We start from the raw sequence: 20,862 nt of genomic DNA, 5'->3' as shown, positions 1-20,862 counted from the left end.
AGTTCCTCGAATCTCGCCATGAAACCAGACAAGCAGTCGAGCACCTGCCTGCGCGCAGATGACTGACCCAGCAAACTAGCAAGAACTTCCGCTGCTCGGCTCGGTCGATCTACTGCTTGATCCGGGCCGGCGATGGAGGGCATCTTCCCCTTCTTCTGCTCGGCCATCAGGAGGCGGAGGCCGAGGCCGCCGGACCGCTACGGGCGCCTCGCCGTCCCCGCCGGCGCGGCGGGTGGGCTTGGGCGGGAGCACGAGAGCTTGGCCGGCAGCGGGCACTACCAGTACTCTCAGAGCTGCAGGTTCCCCGTCCGACGTCCCGGGGCGGACGAGCTCGGCCTCGGCAACGACGACGACCGGCCGCCACCAGAGGACCTCTCCGGCGAGCTATCCCCGGCGTCCGGCGGCCGGGACGGCGGGCGCGGGCTGTCCAGGTCCAGGAGGTTCGGTAGCATGCGCATGTTGGCGTCGTGTATCGGCGGCCCGTGAGATCAACGCACCGCTGCTGTCTGTACTCTATAGTCTAGCGTGTGTGTACCAAGGAAGAAATTAATCCGTACCGCGCACTCGGCAGTATTTTTTTCTTTCTTTTTTTAGATCTGGCAGTTTTTTGTTTTAACTTTCGCGCATTGGGCAGTTTTCCACTCCCTCCAACCAAGCTTAGGTTTTGGGTACCGAGCAAACATTGACAAAAGGCGTGAAATAAATTCAAACAAATGCGAGCGCCCAACCATACGTTGGTAGTCGCCTACCCAGGCAATCACCCTCTCTCATGGACATCATTTATTCTTTATGTTCTTCAATTGTGTCCAACTTAGGACAGGCTCGTAGGAGGACAGCGGTATCCCCAGTCCATCAGGATTTATGTCCTAAACTTAATATTGGTGCTTATATTTTTCTAGATTTATTATTTCAGACTTTTCGGCGGTGTTCGTTAAATGGAAGGAGATGTTTTCCTCGACTATGAGGTGCGTTTGATGACTTTGTCAATCTTAAGATGATGTGCCGGTCATTTTCTTGGAGCGAAGGTGCTCAGTAAGGATAAGGCATACGTGTGTGTGTGTGTGTATATAGGTGTATATATGCTCGTGTATGTAGGCGACTTCGATTGTATTGTATTAAAAGAAACAGTGTCAATCTTTGGCATGACTGAGTGAGCAACACACACTATAAGTCACCATGCTCCAAAGCGGTAAGTGGAGGGGAGGCAAATCCACAAACTCGTAGATAAAGTCTAAAGGAGAGAGTTTATCCTAGCCATCTAGGATTAGGGAAGAAAACAAGAGGAATTCTTCACATAACAGATTTTAGGTTAATTGGGTTGACCTTTTGTGTCGGTGGTTTGGCACATATAGCTGCCATGTTTTTAGGCTGAAAATTTAGATGTGAAAGTCAATCCGTTTTCACTCGAACGTGAAATTGACACTCCTTCCATACTCTTAAAATCAACAAAGAAGGTTAAGATTCTCTAAGATTTATAGTTGCTTTTTTAACATAATACATACATACGTTTATATATACGTACATACATTCATCTTTATAAATGCACGCACATCATACACCTATGAGCATCTCTAAGAAATTGAGTCGGCATATCATCTCGAGATTGACGGAGTCATCACAGACACCTTCATAGCCGGTGGGAATATCTTCTCCCACTGGACACACATTGCCAAAAGGCATGAAATAAATTCAGGAAAATGTAAGCACCCAACCATAAGTTGGTAGTCGCCCACTCACCCACTCACCCCCTCCCATCGACATCCTTTACCCTTTATGTTCTCCAATTTGTGTCTAACTTGCGATAGGTTAGTAGGAGGACAGTGGTATCCCCAATGCACTAGGTTTCAAATCCTAGACTTTGACATTGGTGCTCGCATTCTTTGGATTTATTTCAAGCTTTCCAACAATGTTCATTAAGTGGAAGGAGACGTTTCACTCGACTACGAGACGCGTTTTGTTAGAATCCAGGTTATATACGTTTGTAGCTTACCCTTTCGTATATACCATGTATATGTAATACCGATGCTATATAATGAGAAGCCACACACCCCCAGGGGAGAGTGCGATTCCTCAATCTCTATACGTTCTACCATAGCTTATATGGTATCAGCTTAGGTTACGATTCAACATGTCTTCCGCTGCTCCTTCGGCCGCCGCCGTCGCCGCTTCGATGGCCGCCGCCTCGCCTTCAACCACAGGAGGGATTTTCTCTCCTACCCTCGCCGCTCTCCTCGCCAGCACCAACGGCATGCAGAACGCCCTCGTCGCTAGCACCTCTGCTGGCCCATCCAGCATCAACAACAACCTTGGCTCCTTCATGGCCGGGGTAATGCCCCCTGCTTCTTCAGTTGCTCCGGCCGCTGTCGTCCGGCCCGATCCTGTCGGCCTGCCCATGGTGACCGACGTGCCCACCCCTACACCGTTCCACTTCGCCCATCTGTTGACGATCAAGTTATCCGCGGAGAATTTTCTCTACTGGCGAGCGCAGGTTCTTCCTCTCCTCCGTAGCCACAACCTTCTTGGCTATGTCGATGGATCGCTGCCGTGTCCATCATCGACCGTCATCGCCACCACTTCTGATGGCACACAACACCAGGTTCCCAACAGGGCACATGCGGTCTGGGTACAACAGGACCAAGCTATCCTCTCTGCGATCCAATCATCGTTGACAGAGGGGGTGGCCGGTATGATTCTGTTTGCTGCAACTTCTCAGGACGCCTGGACAACCCTAGAGAGCAGCTTCTCCTCTCAATCCACGGCGCGCTCGATGGCCCTTAGTCGACAACTTTAGGATATGAAGAAGCTTGATCTGTCAGCCACGGTTTACTTCAACAAAGTTAAAACCTTAGCCGATACCCTTGCTGCCATCGGGAAACCCCTCGCTGATGAAGAAGCCTCTAAATATCTTGAGGGCTTTGTGTTGGATCTGATGGTTGAGCCTTTGTTCTTTGCGAGCCTTGCCTTTCTCTTTTTTGCTCTGCTGTGGAGCCCCGCGGAGAACTCTGGTTGCGCTTTGGTTGGCTTTCTCTTTTTTTCGATTTTCTCTGACTTGACTCAGCTTGACCTACTTGACTCAGCGGTTAGAGTATCGCTTTCATATGGCGAGAGTCATTGGTTTTTTATATTTGTTTGAAGTCATGATCTGAACGAGTCGCACATACACCCTAGCACATGTTCCTCGACGCTGAGGGCATCCTTTAAGCGCGGCCGTTTTTCGAGCATTTCGTATTGGCTGTCTTACCGGATTTATTCTGGGTGGATTGGATGGTGATTATGACTCTCTGATTGAGGTGGTCCAAGGACGCGACACTCCGATGCCCCCTCGCGATCTCTATGCTCAACTTCTCCAGATCGAGCAACGCATTGAGTCTCGACGTTCTGTTGAGATCCATGGTGGGTTCTCCTCGGCTAATGCCGTGACTCGTGGTGGTGCACGATAGCCCTACCGTGCAGGTGGAAACTCGTCCTCCTCTTCTAGTGGCAAGGCAATTCTTCCCGCCCCATTGCAGCAGCAGCAGAGCTACACCAACAACAATAAGGCTGGATCCTCGTGTTGGAAATATGCCCTAGAGGCAATAATAAAAGTGTTATTATTATATTTCCTTGTTCATGATAATTGTCTTTTATTCATGCTATAACTGTATTATCCGGAAATCGTAATACACGTGTGAATACATAGACCACAATATGTCCCTGGTAAGCCTCTAGTTGACTAGCTCGTTGTGATCAACAGATAGTCATGGTTTCCTGGCTATGGACATTGGATGTCGTTGATAACGGGATCACATCATTAGGAGAATGATGTGATGGACAAGACCCAATCCTAAGCCTAGCACAAAGATCGTGTAGTTCATTTGCTAGAGCTTTGCCAATGTCAAGTATCTCTTCCTTCGACCATGAGAGCGTGTAACTCCTGGATACCGTAGGAGTGCTTTGGGTGTATCAAACGTCACAACGTAACTGGGTGACTATAAAGGTGCACTACAGGTATCTCCGAAAGTATCTATTGTTTTATGCGGATCGAGACTGGGATTTGTCACTCCGTGTAAACGGAGAGGTATCTCTGGGCCCACTCGGTAGGACATCATCATATGCGCAATGTGACCAAGGAGTTGATCACGGGATGATGTGTTACGGAACGAGTAAAGTGACTTGCCGGTAACGAGATTGAACAAGGTATTGGATACCGACGATCGAGTCTCGGGCAAGTAACATACCGATAGACAAAGGGAATTGAATACGGGATTGATCAAGTCCTTGACATCATGGTTCATCCGATGAGATCATCGTGGAACATGTGGGAGCCATCATGGGTATCCAGATCCCGCTGTTGGTTATTGACCGGAGAACGTCTCGGTCATGTCTACATGTCTCCCGAACCCGCAGGGTCTACACACTTAAGGTTCGATGACACTAGGGTTATAAAGGAAGCTTGTATGTGGTTACCGAATGTTGTTCGGAGTCCCGGATGAGATCCCGGACGTCACGAGGAGTTCCGGAATGGTCCGGAGGTAAAGATTTATATATGGGAAGTTCTGTTTTGGTAACCGGAAAAGTTTCGGGCGATATCGGTAATGTACCGGGACCACCGGGAGGGTCCCGGGGGTCCACCAAGTGGGGCCACATGCTCCAGAGGCATACATGGGCCAAGTATGAGAGAGCACCAGCCCCTAGGTGGGCTAGGGCGCCTCCCACCATGGCCCATGCGGCTAGAAGGGGAGAAGGGGCAAACCCTAGGGGGATATGGGCCTTAGGGCCCATATTGGTGCGCCTCCCTCTCCCCTCCCCTCTTGGCCGCACCCCAAAACCCATCTAGGGCTGGCCGCCGCCCCTAGGGGGTGGGAAACCCTAAAGGGGGCGCAGCCCCCTTCTCCCCTATATATATTGAGGCATGGGGCTGCCCATAAGACGTGATTCGCTCTCCCTCTTGGTGCAGCCCTGCCTCTCTCCCTCCTCCTCCTCTCCCATGGTGCTTGGCGAAGCCCTGCGGGATTGCCACGCTCCTCCATCACCACCACGCCGTTGTGCTGCTGTTGGATGGAGTCTTCCTCAACCTCTCCCTCTCTCCTTGCTGGATCAAGGCGTGGGAGACGTCACCGGGCTGTACGTGTGTTGAACGCGGAGGTGCCGTGCGTTCGGCACTTGATCATCGGTGATTTGAATCACGATGAGTACGACTCCATCAACCCCGTTCACTTGAACGCTTCCTCTTAGCGATCTACAAGGGTATGTAGATGCACTCTCCTTCCCCTCGTTGCTGGTTTCTCCATAGATAGATCTTGGTGACACGTAGGAAAAATTTTGAATTTCTGCTACGTTCCCCAACAGTGGTATCAGAGCCAGGTTTATTGCGTAGATTCTTTGCACGAGTAGAACACAAAGTAGTTGTGGGCGTTGATTTTGTTCAATATGCTTACCGTTACTAGTCCAATCTTGTTTCGACGGTATTGTGGGATGAAGCGGCCCGGACTGACCTTACACGTACTCTTACGTGAGACAGGTTCCACCGATTGACATGCACTTGGTGCATAAGGTGGCTAGCGGGTGCCAGTCTCTCCCACTTTAGTCGGAACGGATTCGATGAAAAGGGTCCTTATGAAGGGTAAATAGCAATTGGCATATCACGTTGTGGTATTGCGTAGGTAAGAAACGTTCTTGCTAGAAACCCATAGCAGCCACGTAAAACATGCAAACAACAATTAGAGGACGTCTAACTTGTTTTTGCAGGGTATGCTATGTGATGTGATATGGCCAAGAAGAATGTGATGAATGATATGTGATGTATGAGATTGATCATGTTCTTGTAATAGGAATCACGACTTGCATGTCGATGAGTATGACAACCGGCAGGAGCCATAGGAGTTGTCTTTATTTTTTGTATGACCTGCGTGTCATTGAAGAACGCCATGTAACTTACTTTACTTTATTGCTAAACGCGTTAGCCATAGAAGTAGAAGTAGTCGTTGGCGTGACAACTTCATGAAGACACGATGATGGATCATGATGATGAGATCATGGTGTCATGCCGGTGACAAGATGATCATGGAGCCCCGAAGATGGAGATCAATGGAGCTATATGATATTGGCCATATCATGTCACAACTATATAATTGCATGTGATGTTTATTATGTTTATGCATCTTGTTTACTTAGGACGACGGTAGTAAATAAGATGATCCCTTACAAAATTTCAAGAAGTGTTCTCCCCTAACTGTGCACCGTTGCTACAGTTCGTCGCTTCTAAGCACCACGTGATGATCGGGTGTGATGGATTCTTACGTTCACATACAACGGGTGTAAGACAGTTTTACACAGCGAAAACACTTAGGGTTAACTTGACGAGCCTAGCATGTGCAGACATGGCCTCGGAACACGGAGACCGAAAGGTCGAGCATGAGTCGTATGGTAGATACGATCAACATGAAGATGTTCACCGATGATGACTAGTCCGTCTCACGTGATGATCGGACACGGCCTAGTTGACTCGGATCATGTGATCACTTAGATGACCAGAGGGATGTCTATCTAAGTGGGAGTTCATAAGATGAACTTAATTATCCTGAACATAGTCAAAAGGATTTTGCAAATCATGTCGTAGCTCGCGCTTTAATTCCACTGTTTAGATATGTTCCTAGAGAAAATATAGTTGAAAGTTGAAAGTAGCGATTATGCGGACAGTAGATAGCTTATGTCCTTAAATGCACTGCTCAGTGTGTTGAACCTCGAACGTTGTCTGTGGATGTTGCGAACATCTGACATACACGTTTTGATAACTACGTGATAGTTCAGTTAAACGGTTTAGAATTGAGGCACCAAAGATGTTTTTGAAACATCGCGAAACATATGAGATGTTTTGAGGGCTGAAATTGGGATTTCAGGCTCGTGCCCATGTCAAGAGGTATAAGACCTCCGACGATTTTCTTAGCCTGCAAACTAAGGGAGAAAAGCTCAATCGTTGAGCTTGTGCTCAGATTGTCTGAGTGCAACAATCACTTGAATCGAGTGGGAGTTGATCTTCCAGATGAGATAGTGATGTTTCCCCAAAGTCATTGCCACCAAGCTGCTAGAGCTTCGTGATGAACTATAACATATCAAGGATAGAGATGATGATCCTTGAGGTATTCGCGTTGTTTGACATCGCGAAAGTAGAAATCAAGAAGGAGCATCAATTGTTGATGGTTGATGAAACCACTAGTTTCAAGAAGGGCAAGGGAAAGAAGGGATACTTCATGAAACGGCAAATCAGCTGCTGCACCAATGAAGAAACCCGAGGTTAAACCCAAACCCGAGACTAAGTGCTTCTGTAATAAGGGGAACAACCACTGGAGCAGGATTACCCTAGATACTTGGTAGATGAGAAGGCTGGCAAGGTCGATAGAAGTATATTGGATATACATTATGTTAATGTGTACTTTACTAGTACTCCTAGTAGCACCAGGGTATTAGATACCGGTTCGGTTGCTAAGTGTTAGTAACTCGAAATAAAAGCTACGGAAGAAATGGAGACTAGCTAAAGGTGAGCTGACGATATGTGTTGGAAGTGTTTCCAATGTTGATATGATCAAGCATCGCACGCTCCCTCTACCATCGAGATTGGTGTTTGCGTTGAGCATAGATATGATTGGATTATGTCTATCGCAATACGGTTATTCATTTAAGGAGAATAATGGTTACTCTGTTTACTTGAATAATACCTTCAATGGTCTTACACCTGAAAGGAATGGTTTATTGAATCTTGATCGTAGGGATACACATTTTCATGCCAAAAGATATAAGATAGTAATGATAGTACCACTTACTTGTGGCACTGCCATGTAAGTCATAATGGTATAAAACGCATGAAGAAGCTCCATGTTGATGGATCTTTGGACTCACTCATTTTTGAAAAGTTTGAGACATGCGAACCGTGTCTATTGGTATATATGCATGAAGAAGCTCCATGCAAATGGATCGTTTGGACTCACTTGATTTTGAATCACTTGAGATATGCAAATCATACCACATGGACAAGATGACTGAAAAGCCTCACTTTTAGTAAAGTGGAACAAGATAGCAACTCGTTGGAAGTAACACATTTTGATGTGTGCAGTCCAATGAGTGCCGAGGCATGCAGTGAATATCGTTATGTTCTTACTTCACAGATGATTTGAGTAGATGTTGAGTATATTTACTTGATGAATCACGAGTCTGAATTATTGAAAGGTTCAAGTAATTTCAGTGTGAAGTTGGAAGATCGTCGTGATAAGAGGATAAAAATATCTATGATATGATCATAGAGATAAATATCTGAGTTACGAGTTTTGGCACACAATTAAGACATTATGGAAATTGTTTCACAATTAATACCGCCTGGAACACCATAGTATGATGGTGTGTCCGAACATCATAGTTGCACCCTATTGGATATGATGCATACCATGATGTCTCTTATCGAATTACCACTATTGTCCATGGGTTAGGCATTAGAGACAACCACATTCACTTTAAATAGGGCACCACGTAATTCCGTTGAGATGACACCGTATGAATTATGGTTTAGAGAAACCTAAGTTGTCGTTTCTTAAATGTTTGGGGCTGCGACGCTTATGTGAAAAAGTTTCAGGATTGATAAGCTCGAACCCAAAGCGGATAAAATGCATCTTCATAGGACACCCAAAACAGTTGGGTATACCTCCTAATTCAGATCCGAAAGCAATATGGATCGTTTGTTGAATCGGGTCCTTTCTCGAGGAAAGGTTTCTCTCGAAAGAGTTGAGTGGGAGGATGGTGGAGACTTGATATGGTTATTGAACCATCACTTCAACCAGTGTGTAGCAGGGCACAGGAAGTTGTTCCTGTGTCACCTACACCAATTGAAGTGGAAGCTTATGATATTGATCATGAGACTTCGGATCAAGTCACTCCCAAACCTCGTGGGATGACAAGGATGCGTACTACTTCAGAGTGGTACGTAATCCTGTCTTGGAAGTCATGTTGCTAGACAACAATGAACCTACGAGCTATGGAGAAGCGATGGTGGGCCTGGATTCCGATAAATGGCTCAAGGCCATAAAATTCGAGAGAGGATCCATGTACGAAAACGAAGTGTAGACTTTGGAAGAACTACTTGATGGTCGTAAGGCTGTTAGGTACATATGGATTTTAAAAGGAAGGCGGACGATAATGGTAAATGTCACCATTAAGAAAGCTCAACTTGTCGTTAAGATGTTTTCTGACAAGTTCAAGGAGTTGACTACGGTGAGACTTTCTCACTCGTAGCGATGCTAAGAGTCTGTTGGAATTATATTAGCGATTACTGCATTATTTATGAAATCTTGCAGATAGGATGTCAAAACATTGTTTCCTCGACGATTTTCTTGAGGAAAGGTTGTATGTGATACAACCGGAAGGTTTTGTCAATCCCGAAAGATGCTAATAAGTATGCAAAACTCCAGCAATCCTTCTAAGGACTGGAGTGAGCATCTCGGAATTGGAATGTATGCTTTGATGATGATCAAAGATTTTGGTATATACAAAGTTTATGAGAAACTTGTATTTCCAAAGAAGTGAGTGGGAGCACTATAGAATTTCTGATGAGTATATGTTGTTGACATATTGATGATCAGAAATGATGTAGAATTTCTAGAAAGCATATAGGGTTATTTGAAAGGAGTTTTTCAATAGAAAACCTGGATTAAGCTACTTGAACATTGAGCATCAAGATCTATGAGGATGGATCAAAACGCTTAATGGTACTTTCAAATGAGCACATACCTTGACATGATCTTGAAGGTATTCAAGATAGATCAGTCAAAGAAGAAGTTCTTGCCTGAGTTGTAAGGTACGAAGTTAAGACTTAAAGCTCGACCATGGCAGAATAGAGAGAAAGGACGAAGGTCGTCTCCTATGCTTAAGACATAGGCTCTACAGTATGCTATGCTATGTACCGCACCTGAAGTGTGCCTTGCCATGAGTTAGTCAAGGGGTACAAGAGTGATCCAAGAATGGATCACAGACAGCGGTCAAAGTTATCCTTAGTAACTAGTGGACTAAGGAATTTTCTCGATTATGGAGGTGGTAAAAGAGTTCGTCGTAAAGGTTACGTCGATGCAAGCTTAACACCTATCTGGATAGCTCTAAGTAGAGATACCGGATACGTACAATGGGGCAACAATTTAGAATAGCTCCAAGTGGAACAGTTATTTGGAATGGCTCCAAATAGAACGTGGTAGCTACATCTAGGAGATGACATAGAGATTTGTAAAGCACACACGGATCTGAAAGGTTCAGACCCGTTGACTAAAACCTCTCTCACAAGCAACATGATCAAACATAAAACTCTGTGAGTGTTAATCACATGGCGATGTGAACTAGATTATTGACTCTAGTGCAAGTGGGAGACTGTTGGAAATATGCCCTAGAGGCAATAATAAAAGTGTTATTATTATATTTCCTTGTTCATGATAATTGTCTTTTATTCATGCTATAACTGTATTATCCGGAAATCGTAATACACGTGTGAATACATAGACCACAATATGTCCCTGGTAAGCCTCTAGTTGACTAGCTCGTTGTGATCAACAGATAGTCATGGTTTCCTGGCTATGGACATTGGATGTCGTTGATAACGGGATCACATCATTAGGAGAATGATGTGATGGACAAGACCCAATCCTAAGCCTAGCACAAAGATCGTGTAGTTCATTTGCTAGAGCTTTGCCAATGTCAAGTATCTCTTCCTTCGACCATGAGAGCGTGTAACTCCTGGATACCGTAGGAGTGCTTTGGGTGTATCAAACGTCACAACGTAACTTGGTGACTATAAAGGTGCACTACAGGTATCTCCGAAAGTATCTATTGTTTTATGCGGATCGAGACTGGGATTTGTCACTCCGTGTAAACGGAGAGGTATCTCTGGGCCCACTCGGTAGGACATCATCATATGCGCAATGTGACCAAGGAGTTGATCACGGGATGATGTGTTACGGAACGAGTAAAGTGACTTGCCGGTAACGAGATTGAACAAGGTATTGGATACCGACGATCGAGTCTCGGGCAAGTAACATACCGATAGACAAAGGGAATTGAATACGGGATTGATCAAGTCCTTGACATCGTGGTTCATCCGATGAGATCATCGTGGAACATGTGGGAGCCATCATGGGTATCCAGATCCCGCTGTTGGTTATTGACCGGAGAACGTCTCGGTCATGTCTACATGTCTCCCGAACCCGCAGGGTCTACACACTTAAGGTTCGATGACGCTAGGGTTATAAAGGAAGCTTTTATGTGGTTACCGAATGTTGTTCGGAGTCCCGTATGAGATCCCGGACGTCACGAGGAGTTCCGGAATGGTCCGGAGGTAAAGATTTATATATGGGAAGTTCTGTTTTGGTAACCGGAAAAGTTTCGGGCGATATCGGTAATGTACCGGGACCACCGGGAGGGTCCCGGGGGTCCACCAAGTGGGGCCACATGCTCCAGAGGCATACATGGGCCAAGTATGAGAGAGCACCAGCCCCTAGGTGGGCTAGGGCGCCTCCCACCATGGCCCATGCGGCTAGAAGGGGAGAAGGGGCAAACCCTAGGGGGATATGGGCCTTAGGGCCCATATTGGTGCGCCTCCCTCTCCCCTCCCCTCTTGGCCACACCCCAAAACCCATCTAGGGCTGGCCGCCGCCCCTAGGGGGTGGGAAACCCTAAAGGGGGCGCAGCCCCCTTCTCCCCTATATATATTGAGGCATGGGGCTGCCCATAAGACGCGATTCGCTCTCCCTCTTGGTGCAGCCCTGCCTCTCTCCCTCCTCCTCCTCTCCCATGGTGCTTGGCGAAGCCCTGCGGGATTGCCACGCTCCTCCACCACCACCACGCCGTTGTGCTGCTGTTGGATGGAGTCTTCCTCAACCTCTCCCTCTCTCCTTGTTGGATCAAGGCGTGGGAGACGTCACCGGGCTGTACGTGTGTTGAACGCGGAGGTGCCGTGCGTTCGGCACTTGATCATCGGTGATTTAAATCACGACGAGTACGACTCCATCAACCCCGTTCACTTGAACGCTTCCGCTTAGCGATCTACAAGGGTATGTAGATGCACTCTCCTTCCCCTCGTTGCTGGTTTCTCCATAGATGGATCTTGGTGACACGTAGGAAATTTTTTGAATTTCTGCTACGTTCCCCAACACCTCGTGCCCTACATGTGGTCGTCCTAGTGGTGGTCGTCCCACATGCCAGCTTAGTGGGTTTCGGGGGCATGTTGCATCTCACTGCCACAAACGCTTTAAGCGTGATTTTTTGGGGATAGGCAACGACGGACGCAACAATGAGAGGCAAGCCGCCATGGCCACGTAAGGTCCTATTGGTTCGGGTAGTTCTTCCCACGGGCACACTCCCTCCTATCCCATTGACACAAGCTGGTACATGGATACAGCAGCTACAGATCACATGACCAATGAGATGGAAAAGCTACACTCGCGCGAACCCTACCTCGGCCACGACTAAATTCGCACTGCAAATGGGTCAGGTATGCACATCACACATATTGGTCAATCTTCTCTTCCGACTAGTACATCTAGGGAGCTTCAACTTCACAATGTTCTCCGTGTTCCTGATGTTACACGTAATCTCCTATCTGTTCCTAGACTTACTCATGACAATGATGTCTTTGTTGAGTTTCACCCTTTTGATGTCTTTGTTAAGGATCGCGCAACGAGGGGCGTTCTTCTTAGAGGTCACTTCCACGATGGTCTCTATCCGCTTGATGCACCATCAGGTTTCAGCGTCTTCAGCAGTGTTTGTGTCAAGCCGTCTCAGTGGCACTCGCGCCTTGGTCATCCAACTACTCCTGTTGTGTGTCATGTCATTCATCGTCATCAACTTCCAGTCGAGTCTAATAATAAAGATGAGTCCGTGTGTGATGCCTGTCGGCAAGGCAAAAGTCATCAACTCCCGTTTTCTTTGTCTAATCGCGTAGTTACTGCTCCTCTTGAAATTGTGTTTTCAGATGTATGGGGCCCTGCCCAAACTTCAGTTAGTAGTCATAACTACTATGTCAGTTTTATTGATGCTTACAGTCACTTCACTTGGCTTTATTTTCTTAAGCGCAAGGCGGATGTGTTTAATGTATTTCTCCAATTCCAAACTCATGTTGAGCGTCTACTTAATCATAAAATCCTCCATGTTCAATCAGATTGGGGAGGGGAATATCGCAACCTCAACACGTTTTTTGGGAAACTTGGGATTTCACATCGTGTGTCCTGTCCACATACACATCAGTAGAATGGCTCCGCTGAACGTAAGCATCGACACATAGTAGAAACTGGTCTAACTCTCTTGGGACATGCAACTGTACCTTTTCGTTTTTGGACCGATGCCTTTTCTACAGCATGCTTCCTCATCAATAGGCTTCCCACATGAGTTTTAGACATGAAAACACCCATTGGGTGTCTACTCCATGAAACACCTGACTATACATTCCTCAAGGTTTTTGGTTGTGCATGCTGGCCACACCTTCGACCATATAATCGTCACAAACTCGAGTTTCGATCAAAAAAATGTGTGTTTCTTGGGTATAGTTCTCTTCATAAAGGGTATAAGTGTCTCCATGTTCCATCTAATCGTGTCTATATATCTCGTGACGTTATCTTCGATGAGAATCTCTATCCTTTTTCTAAATTTTCTGAGTCACCAAATTCACCCAGTTCTACTTCACCGTCGCTTCCTTTGTCTGACCAATTTGTAGATGCTGCATATTCTCCTATTTTGCTTCCTAACCATGGTGCAGGTACTGGGCGAGGTGCGCGTTTCGAGCTGCTAAAGGATGCAAGAGATGAGAAAGCTACTGACGTAGATCACAGGCAAGCAGCCCCAAGTGATGCATCGGACGTGGATCCCATGCATGTGCATGTCAATCGCATGCATGCGCGCCATGCACAAGAGACTCAAGCCGAGTTGGAGCCACTCGAGATACGCGCCGAGTCGCGCACTGCTCTTGAGTCCACTGGCTCGCCAGCAACCGAGCCGCACTCCACTTCGGCTCATGATGAGACTGAGTTGGTCTCCTCTGCACCATCGACACCCACAACTGAACGTCAGTCTGCACCGAGCCATGATGCTAGTGTGACATCACCTGTGTCAGTCTCTTCTGGACCGGTTCCATCCCCTGTTCAGCAGCCGGCTCCCGTTGTTACTCATCGAGTGCACACTCGTAGTCAAAGTGGGATTTTCCAACCGAAGCAAAGAACTGATGGTACTGTTGCTTGGCTCGCTACTTGCATGGCGCAGGCAGCCTCTGACCCGACATCTGAACCGCGTCATTTTCAAGCAGCAATGACCATACCTCATTGGCGAACTGCCATGGAGCAGGAATTTCTTGCACTTCAGAGAAACGGGACATGGCAACTTGTTCCTCCACCTTCCGGGGTCAATATGATTGACTCTAAATGGATATTTAAAGTAAAAAAGCATGCTGATGGCTCTATTGAACGCTATAAAGCGCGACTAGTTGCAAAAGGGTTTAAGCAACGATATGGGCTTGATTACGAAGACACTTTCAGTCTTGTCATTAAGCCAACCACTATTCGTCTTCTTCTTTCATTGGCAGTTACCCGCGGTTGGTCCCTTTGACAGTTGGATATACAGAATGCATTCCTCCATGGTGTCTTAGAGGAAGAGCTTTATATGCGATAACCTCCTGGTTTTGTTGATCCAGATCATCCACATCATCTTTGTCGGCTCATCAAAGCAATCTATGGTCTCAAACAAGCCCCCCCCCCCCCCCGTGCTTGGCATGCTCGTCTTGGTTCTGCCCTTCGATCACATGGATTTTTTTCCTCTACTGCAGACACATCTCTGCTTCTTCTGCAGCGCCCTGGGCTCACGATGTACCTTTTGGTCTGTTGGGGAACGTAGCAGAAATTCAAAATTTTCTACGCATCACCAAGATCAATCTATGGAGTAATCTAGCAACGAGGGAAGGAGAGTGCATCTACATACCCTTGTAGATCGCTAAACGGAAGCGTTCAAGTGAACGGGGTTGATGAAGTCGTACTCGTCGGGATCCAAATCACCGATGATCCTAGTGCCGAACGGACGGCACCTCCGCGTTCAACACACGTACAGCCCGGTGACGTCTCCTATGCCTTGATCCAGCAAGGGGAGAAGGAGAGGTTGGGGAAGACTCCATCCAGCAGCAGCACGACGGCGTGGTGGTGGTGGAGGAGCGCGGGACTCCAGCAGGGCTTCGCCAAGCACTACGAGAGACGAGGAGGAAGAGGGGCAGGGCTGCGCCAACAGGGGAGGAACTTCATGTGTTGGGCTGCTCCTTTGCCTCCACTATATATAGGGGGAGAGGGAGGGCTGCGCCCCCACCTAGGGTTTCCACCCTAGGGGTGGCGGCAGCCCCAATCCCCATCTGGGGTGGCGGCCAAGTGGAGGGGGAGAGGGAGGCGCACCAGGCATGGGCCTTAGGGCCCATCTGCCCTTAGGGTTTGCCCCCTCTTCCCCTTAGGCGCATGGGCCTTGGTGGGGAGGCGCCCTAGCCCACTTAGGGGCTGGTGCCTTCTCACACTTGACCCATGTATACCTTCGGGGCTGGTGGCCCCTCCCGGTGGACCCCCGGACCCCTCCGGTGGTCCCGGTACACTACCGGTGATGCCCGGAACACTTCCGGTGGCCAAAACCATACTTCCTATATATCAATCTTTACCTCCGGACCATTCCGGAACTCCTAGTGACGTCCGGGATCTCATCTGGGACTCCAAACAACATTCGATAACCGCGTACATACTTTCCCTATAACCCTAGCGTCATCGAACCTTAAGTGTGTAGACCCTACGGGCTTGGGAGTCATGCAGACATGGCCGAGACAACTCTCCGACAATAACCAACAGCGGGATCTGGATACCCATGTTGGCTCCCACATGATCCACGATGATCTCATCGGATGAACCATGATGTCGAGGATTCAATCAATCCCGTATTCAATTCCCTTTGTCCGGCGGTACGATACTTGCCCGAGATTCGATCGTTGGTATCCCGATACCTTGTTCAATCTCGTTACTGGCAAGTCTCTTTACTCGTTCCGTAACACATCATCCCGTGATCAACTCCTTCATCACATTGTGCACATTATGATGATGTCCTACCGAGTGGGCCCAAAGATACCTCTCCGTTTACACGGAGTGACAAATCCCGGTCTCGATTCGTGCCAACCCAACAAACACTTTCGGAGATACCTGTAGTGAACCTTTATAGCCACCCAGTTACGTTGTGACGTTTGGTACACCCAAAGCATTCCTATGGTATCCGGGAGTTGCACAATCTCATGGTCTAAGGAAATGATACTTAACATTAGAAAAGCTTTAGCATACGAACTACACGATCTTTGTGCTAGGCTTAGGATTGGGTCTTGTCCATCACATCATTCTCCTAATGATGTGATCCCGTTATCAACGACATCCAATGTCCATGGTCAGGAAACCGTAACCATCTATTGATCAACGAGCTAGTCAACTAGAGGCTTACTAGGGACATGGTGTTGTCTATGTATCCACACATGTATCTGAGTTTCCTATCAATACAATTCTAGCATGGATAATAAACGATTATCATGAACAATGAAATATATAATAATAACTAATTTATTATTGCCTCTAGGGCATATTTCCAACAGTCTCCCACTTGCACTAGAGTCAATAATCTAGTTCACATCGCCATGTGATTAACACTCACAGGTCACATCGCCATGTGACCAACATCCAAGAGTCTACTAGACTCAATGATCTAGTTCACATCACTATGTGATAAACACTCAAAGAGTTCTGGGTTTGATCATGTTATGCTTGTGAGAGAGGTTGTAGTCAACGGGTCTTGCCATATTCAGATCCCTATGTATTTCGCAAAACTTTATGTCATATCGTAGATGCTGCTACCACGTTCCACTTGGAGCTATTCCAAATTGTTGCTCCATTATACGTATCCGGTATCTCTACTCAGAGCTATCCGGATAGGTGTTAAGCTTGCATCGACGTAACTCTTTACGTCGAACTCTTTATCACCTCCATAACCGAGAAACATTTCCTTATTCCTCTAAGGATAATTTTGACCGCTATCTGGTGATCTACTCCTAGATCACCTTTGTACCCTCTTGCCAGACATGTGGCAAGGCACACATCAGGTGCGGTACTTCAGCATGGCATACCGTATAGAGCCTATGACAAAAGCATAGGGGACGACCTTCGTCCTTCCTCTTTCTTCTGCCGTGGTCAAGCTTTGAGTCTTACTCAACTTCACACCTTACAACTCAGGTAAGAACCCCTTCTTTGACTGATCTATTTTGAACTCCTTCAAAAACATGTCAAGGTGTGCGTTCTTTGAAAGTATCATCAGGCGTCTTGATCTATCTCTATAGATCTTGATGCCCAATATGTAAGCAGCTTTATCCAGGTCTTCCTTTGAAAAACACTCTTCAAACAACCGTTTATGCTTTCCAGAAATTCTACATTATTTCGGATCAACAATATGTCATCCACATATACTTATCAGAAATGTTGTAGTGCTCCCACTCACTTTCTTGTAAATACAAGTTTCTAGCAAACATTGTATAAACCTAAAAGCTTTGATTACTCCATCAAAACATATATTCCGATTCCGAGATGCTTGCTCTAGTCCATAGAAGGATTGCTGGAGCCAGCATACCTTTTAGCATCCTTAGGATCGACAAAACCTTTTATTGTATCACATACAACTTTTCTTACGAAAACTGGTAAGAAAACTTGTTTTGACATCCATCTGTAAGATTTCATAATCGGAAAATACAACTAATGCTATCATGATTCCGACGGACTTAAGCATCGCTACGGGTGAGAAATTCTCATCGTAATCAACTCCTTGAACTTTTGAAAAGATTCTTTCCCACAAGTCGAGCTTCATAGACGGTAACATTACCGCCCACGTCCGTCTTCTTCTTAAAGATCCATTTATCTCTATGGCTTGCCGGTCATCGGGCAAGTCCACCAAATTCCATACTTTGTTCTGATATATGGATCCTATCTCGGATTTCATGGCTTCTAACCATTTGTCGGAATACAGGCCCACCATCACTTCTCCATAGATCGTAGGTTCATTGTTGTCTAACAACATGGTATCTAAGACAGGATTACCGTACCACTTAGGAGTAGTACATATCCTTGTCGACCTACGAGGTTTGATAGCAACTTGATCTGAAGCTTCATGATCACTATCATTAACTTCCTATTCAACAGACGTAGGCACCACAGAAAACATCTTTCTGTGTTGTGTCACTCTCTGGTTGAAGTAAAGGTTCGACAACCTCATCAAGTTCTATCTTCCTCCCACTCAATTCTTTCGAGAGAAACTCCTTCTCGAGAAAGGACCCGTTCTTAGCGACAAACAATTTGCCCTTGGATCTGAGATAGAAGGTATACCCAACTGTCACCCTTGGGTATCCTATGAAGATGTGTTTGTCCGCTTTGGGTTCGAGTTTCTCCGGCTGAAGCCTTAAGCATCGCAGCCCCAAACATTAAGAAACGACAACTTTGGTTTCTTGCCAAACCAATGTTCATACGATGTCGTCTCAACGGACTTAGATGGTGTCCTATCTAAAGTGAATGCAGCTGTCTCTAACGCATAACCTCAAAATGAAAATGGTAGATTGGTAAGAGACATCGTAGATCGCACCATATCTCATAGGGTTCGATTACGACGTCCGGACACACCATTACCTTGTGGTGTTCCAGGTGGCTTCAACTGTGAAACAATTCCACAATGTCTTAAGTGATTGCCAAACTCATAACTCAGAAAATCCCCTTTTGATTAGATCGTAGGAACATGATCTTCTTTGTTATGATGATTGTTAACTTCACTCTGAAATCGCTTGAACTTTTCAAACGTTTCAGACTTGTGCTTCATTAAGTAAGTATACCTATATCTACTCAAATCGTCAGTGAAGATGAGAAAATAGTGATATCCACCGCACACTTCAATTCTCATTGGATCAGCATGTATGATTTCCAACAAGTCACTTGCCCATTTCATTGTACCTGAAACAGGGTCTTAGTCATCCTGCCCATGAGGCATGGCTCGCATGTGTCAAGCGATTCAAAATCAAGTGACTCCAAACATCCATCAATATGGAGTTTCTTCATGCATCTTACGCCAATATGACCTAAGCGGCAGTGCCACAAGAAAATGGTACTATCATTATTAACTCTACATCTTTTGGCGTGAACATGTGTATCACCACGATCGAGATTCAATGAACCATTCACATAGGGTGCATGACCATGAAAGGTATCATTCATGTAAACAGAATAACCATTATTCTCTAACTTAAATGAATGACCGTATTGCAATGAACATGATCTAATCATATTCATGCTCAACGTAGACACCTGATAACATTTATCTAGGTTCAATACTAATTCCGAAGGCAGATGGAGCGTGCGATGGTGATCTCATCAACTTTGGAAACACTTCCAACACACATCGTCACCTCGCCCTCAGCCAGTCTCCGTTTAGTCCGTAGCTTTTGCTTCAAGTCACCAATAATAGTAACTGAACCGGTATCCAATACCCAGGTGCTACCAGGAGTACTAGTGAGGTACACATTAATAACACGTATATACTTTGTTGAAGTTGCCAGCCTTCTTATCTACCATGCATTTGGGGTAATTCCGCTACCAGTGACCGTTCCCCTTACAATAGAAGCACTTAGTCTCGGGTTTGGGTTCAACCTTGGGTTCCTTCACTGGAGCGGCAACTGGTTTGCCATCCATGAAGTTTCCCTTCTAGCCCTTGCCCTTCTTGAAACCAGTGGTCTTGTTAGACCATCAACACTTGATGCTCCTTCTTGATTTCTACCTTTTGCGGTCTTAAGCACCGCGAACAGCTCCGGGATCAACTCCATCCCTTGCATGTCATAGTTCATCACGAAGATCTAGTAGCTTAGTGATAGTGGCTAGAGAACTCTATCAATCACTATCTTATCTGGAAGTTTAACTCCCACTTGATTTAAGTGATTGTAGCACCCAGACATTCTGAGCACATGCTCACTAGCTGAGCTATTCTCCTCCATCTTGTTGGCAAAAGAACTTGTCAGAGGTCTCACACCTCTCAACACGGGCATGAGCCTGAAATCCCAATTTCAGCTCTTGGAACATCTCATATGTTCTATGGCGTTCAAAACATCATTGGAATCCCGATTCTAAGCCGTAAAGTATGGTGCACTAAACTATCAAGTAGTCATCAGGATGTGTCTGTCAGGTGTTCACAACATCCACAGACGACGTTGTAGGGGTTTGCACATCGAGCGGTGCATCAAAGACGTAAGCCTTCTGTGTAGCAGTGAGGACACTCCTCGGACTACGGACCTAGTCCGCATCATTGCTTACAATATCTTTCAACTTAATCTTTCTCTAGGAACGTATTGAAACAGGGAGCTACAACGTGAGCTATTTATCTACAACATATTTGCGAAGACAATTCAGACTATGTTCATGATAATTGAGTTCATCTAATGAACTCCCACTCAGATAGACATCCCTCTAGTCATCTAAGTGAAACATGATCCGAGTCAACTAGGCCGTGTCCGATCATCACGTGAGACGGACTAGTCAACATCGCTGAACATCTTCATGTTGACCGTATCTTCTATCCGACTCATGCTCGACCTTTCGGTCTTCCGTGTTCCGAGGCCATGTCTGTACATGCTAGGCTCGTCAAGTCAACCTAAGTGTATTATGTGTGTAGATCTGGCTTACACCCGTTGTATTCGAATGTTAGAATCTATCACACCCGATCATCACGTGATGCTTCGAAACAACGAACCTTCGCAATGGTGCACAGTTAGGGGGAACATTTTTCTTGAAA

The sequence above is a fragment of the Triticum aestivum genome, chromosome 5A, assembly GCF_018294505.1.
Source record: "Triticum aestivum cultivar Chinese Spring chromosome 5A, IWGSC CS RefSeq v2.1, whole genome shotgun sequence".
NCBI classification, from domain to species: Eukaryota; Viridiplantae; Streptophyta; class Magnoliopsida; order Poales; family Poaceae; genus Triticum; species Triticum aestivum.
The sequence above is the reverse complement of the archived record's forward strand: the minus strand, read 5'-3'. Positions refer to the sequence as shown.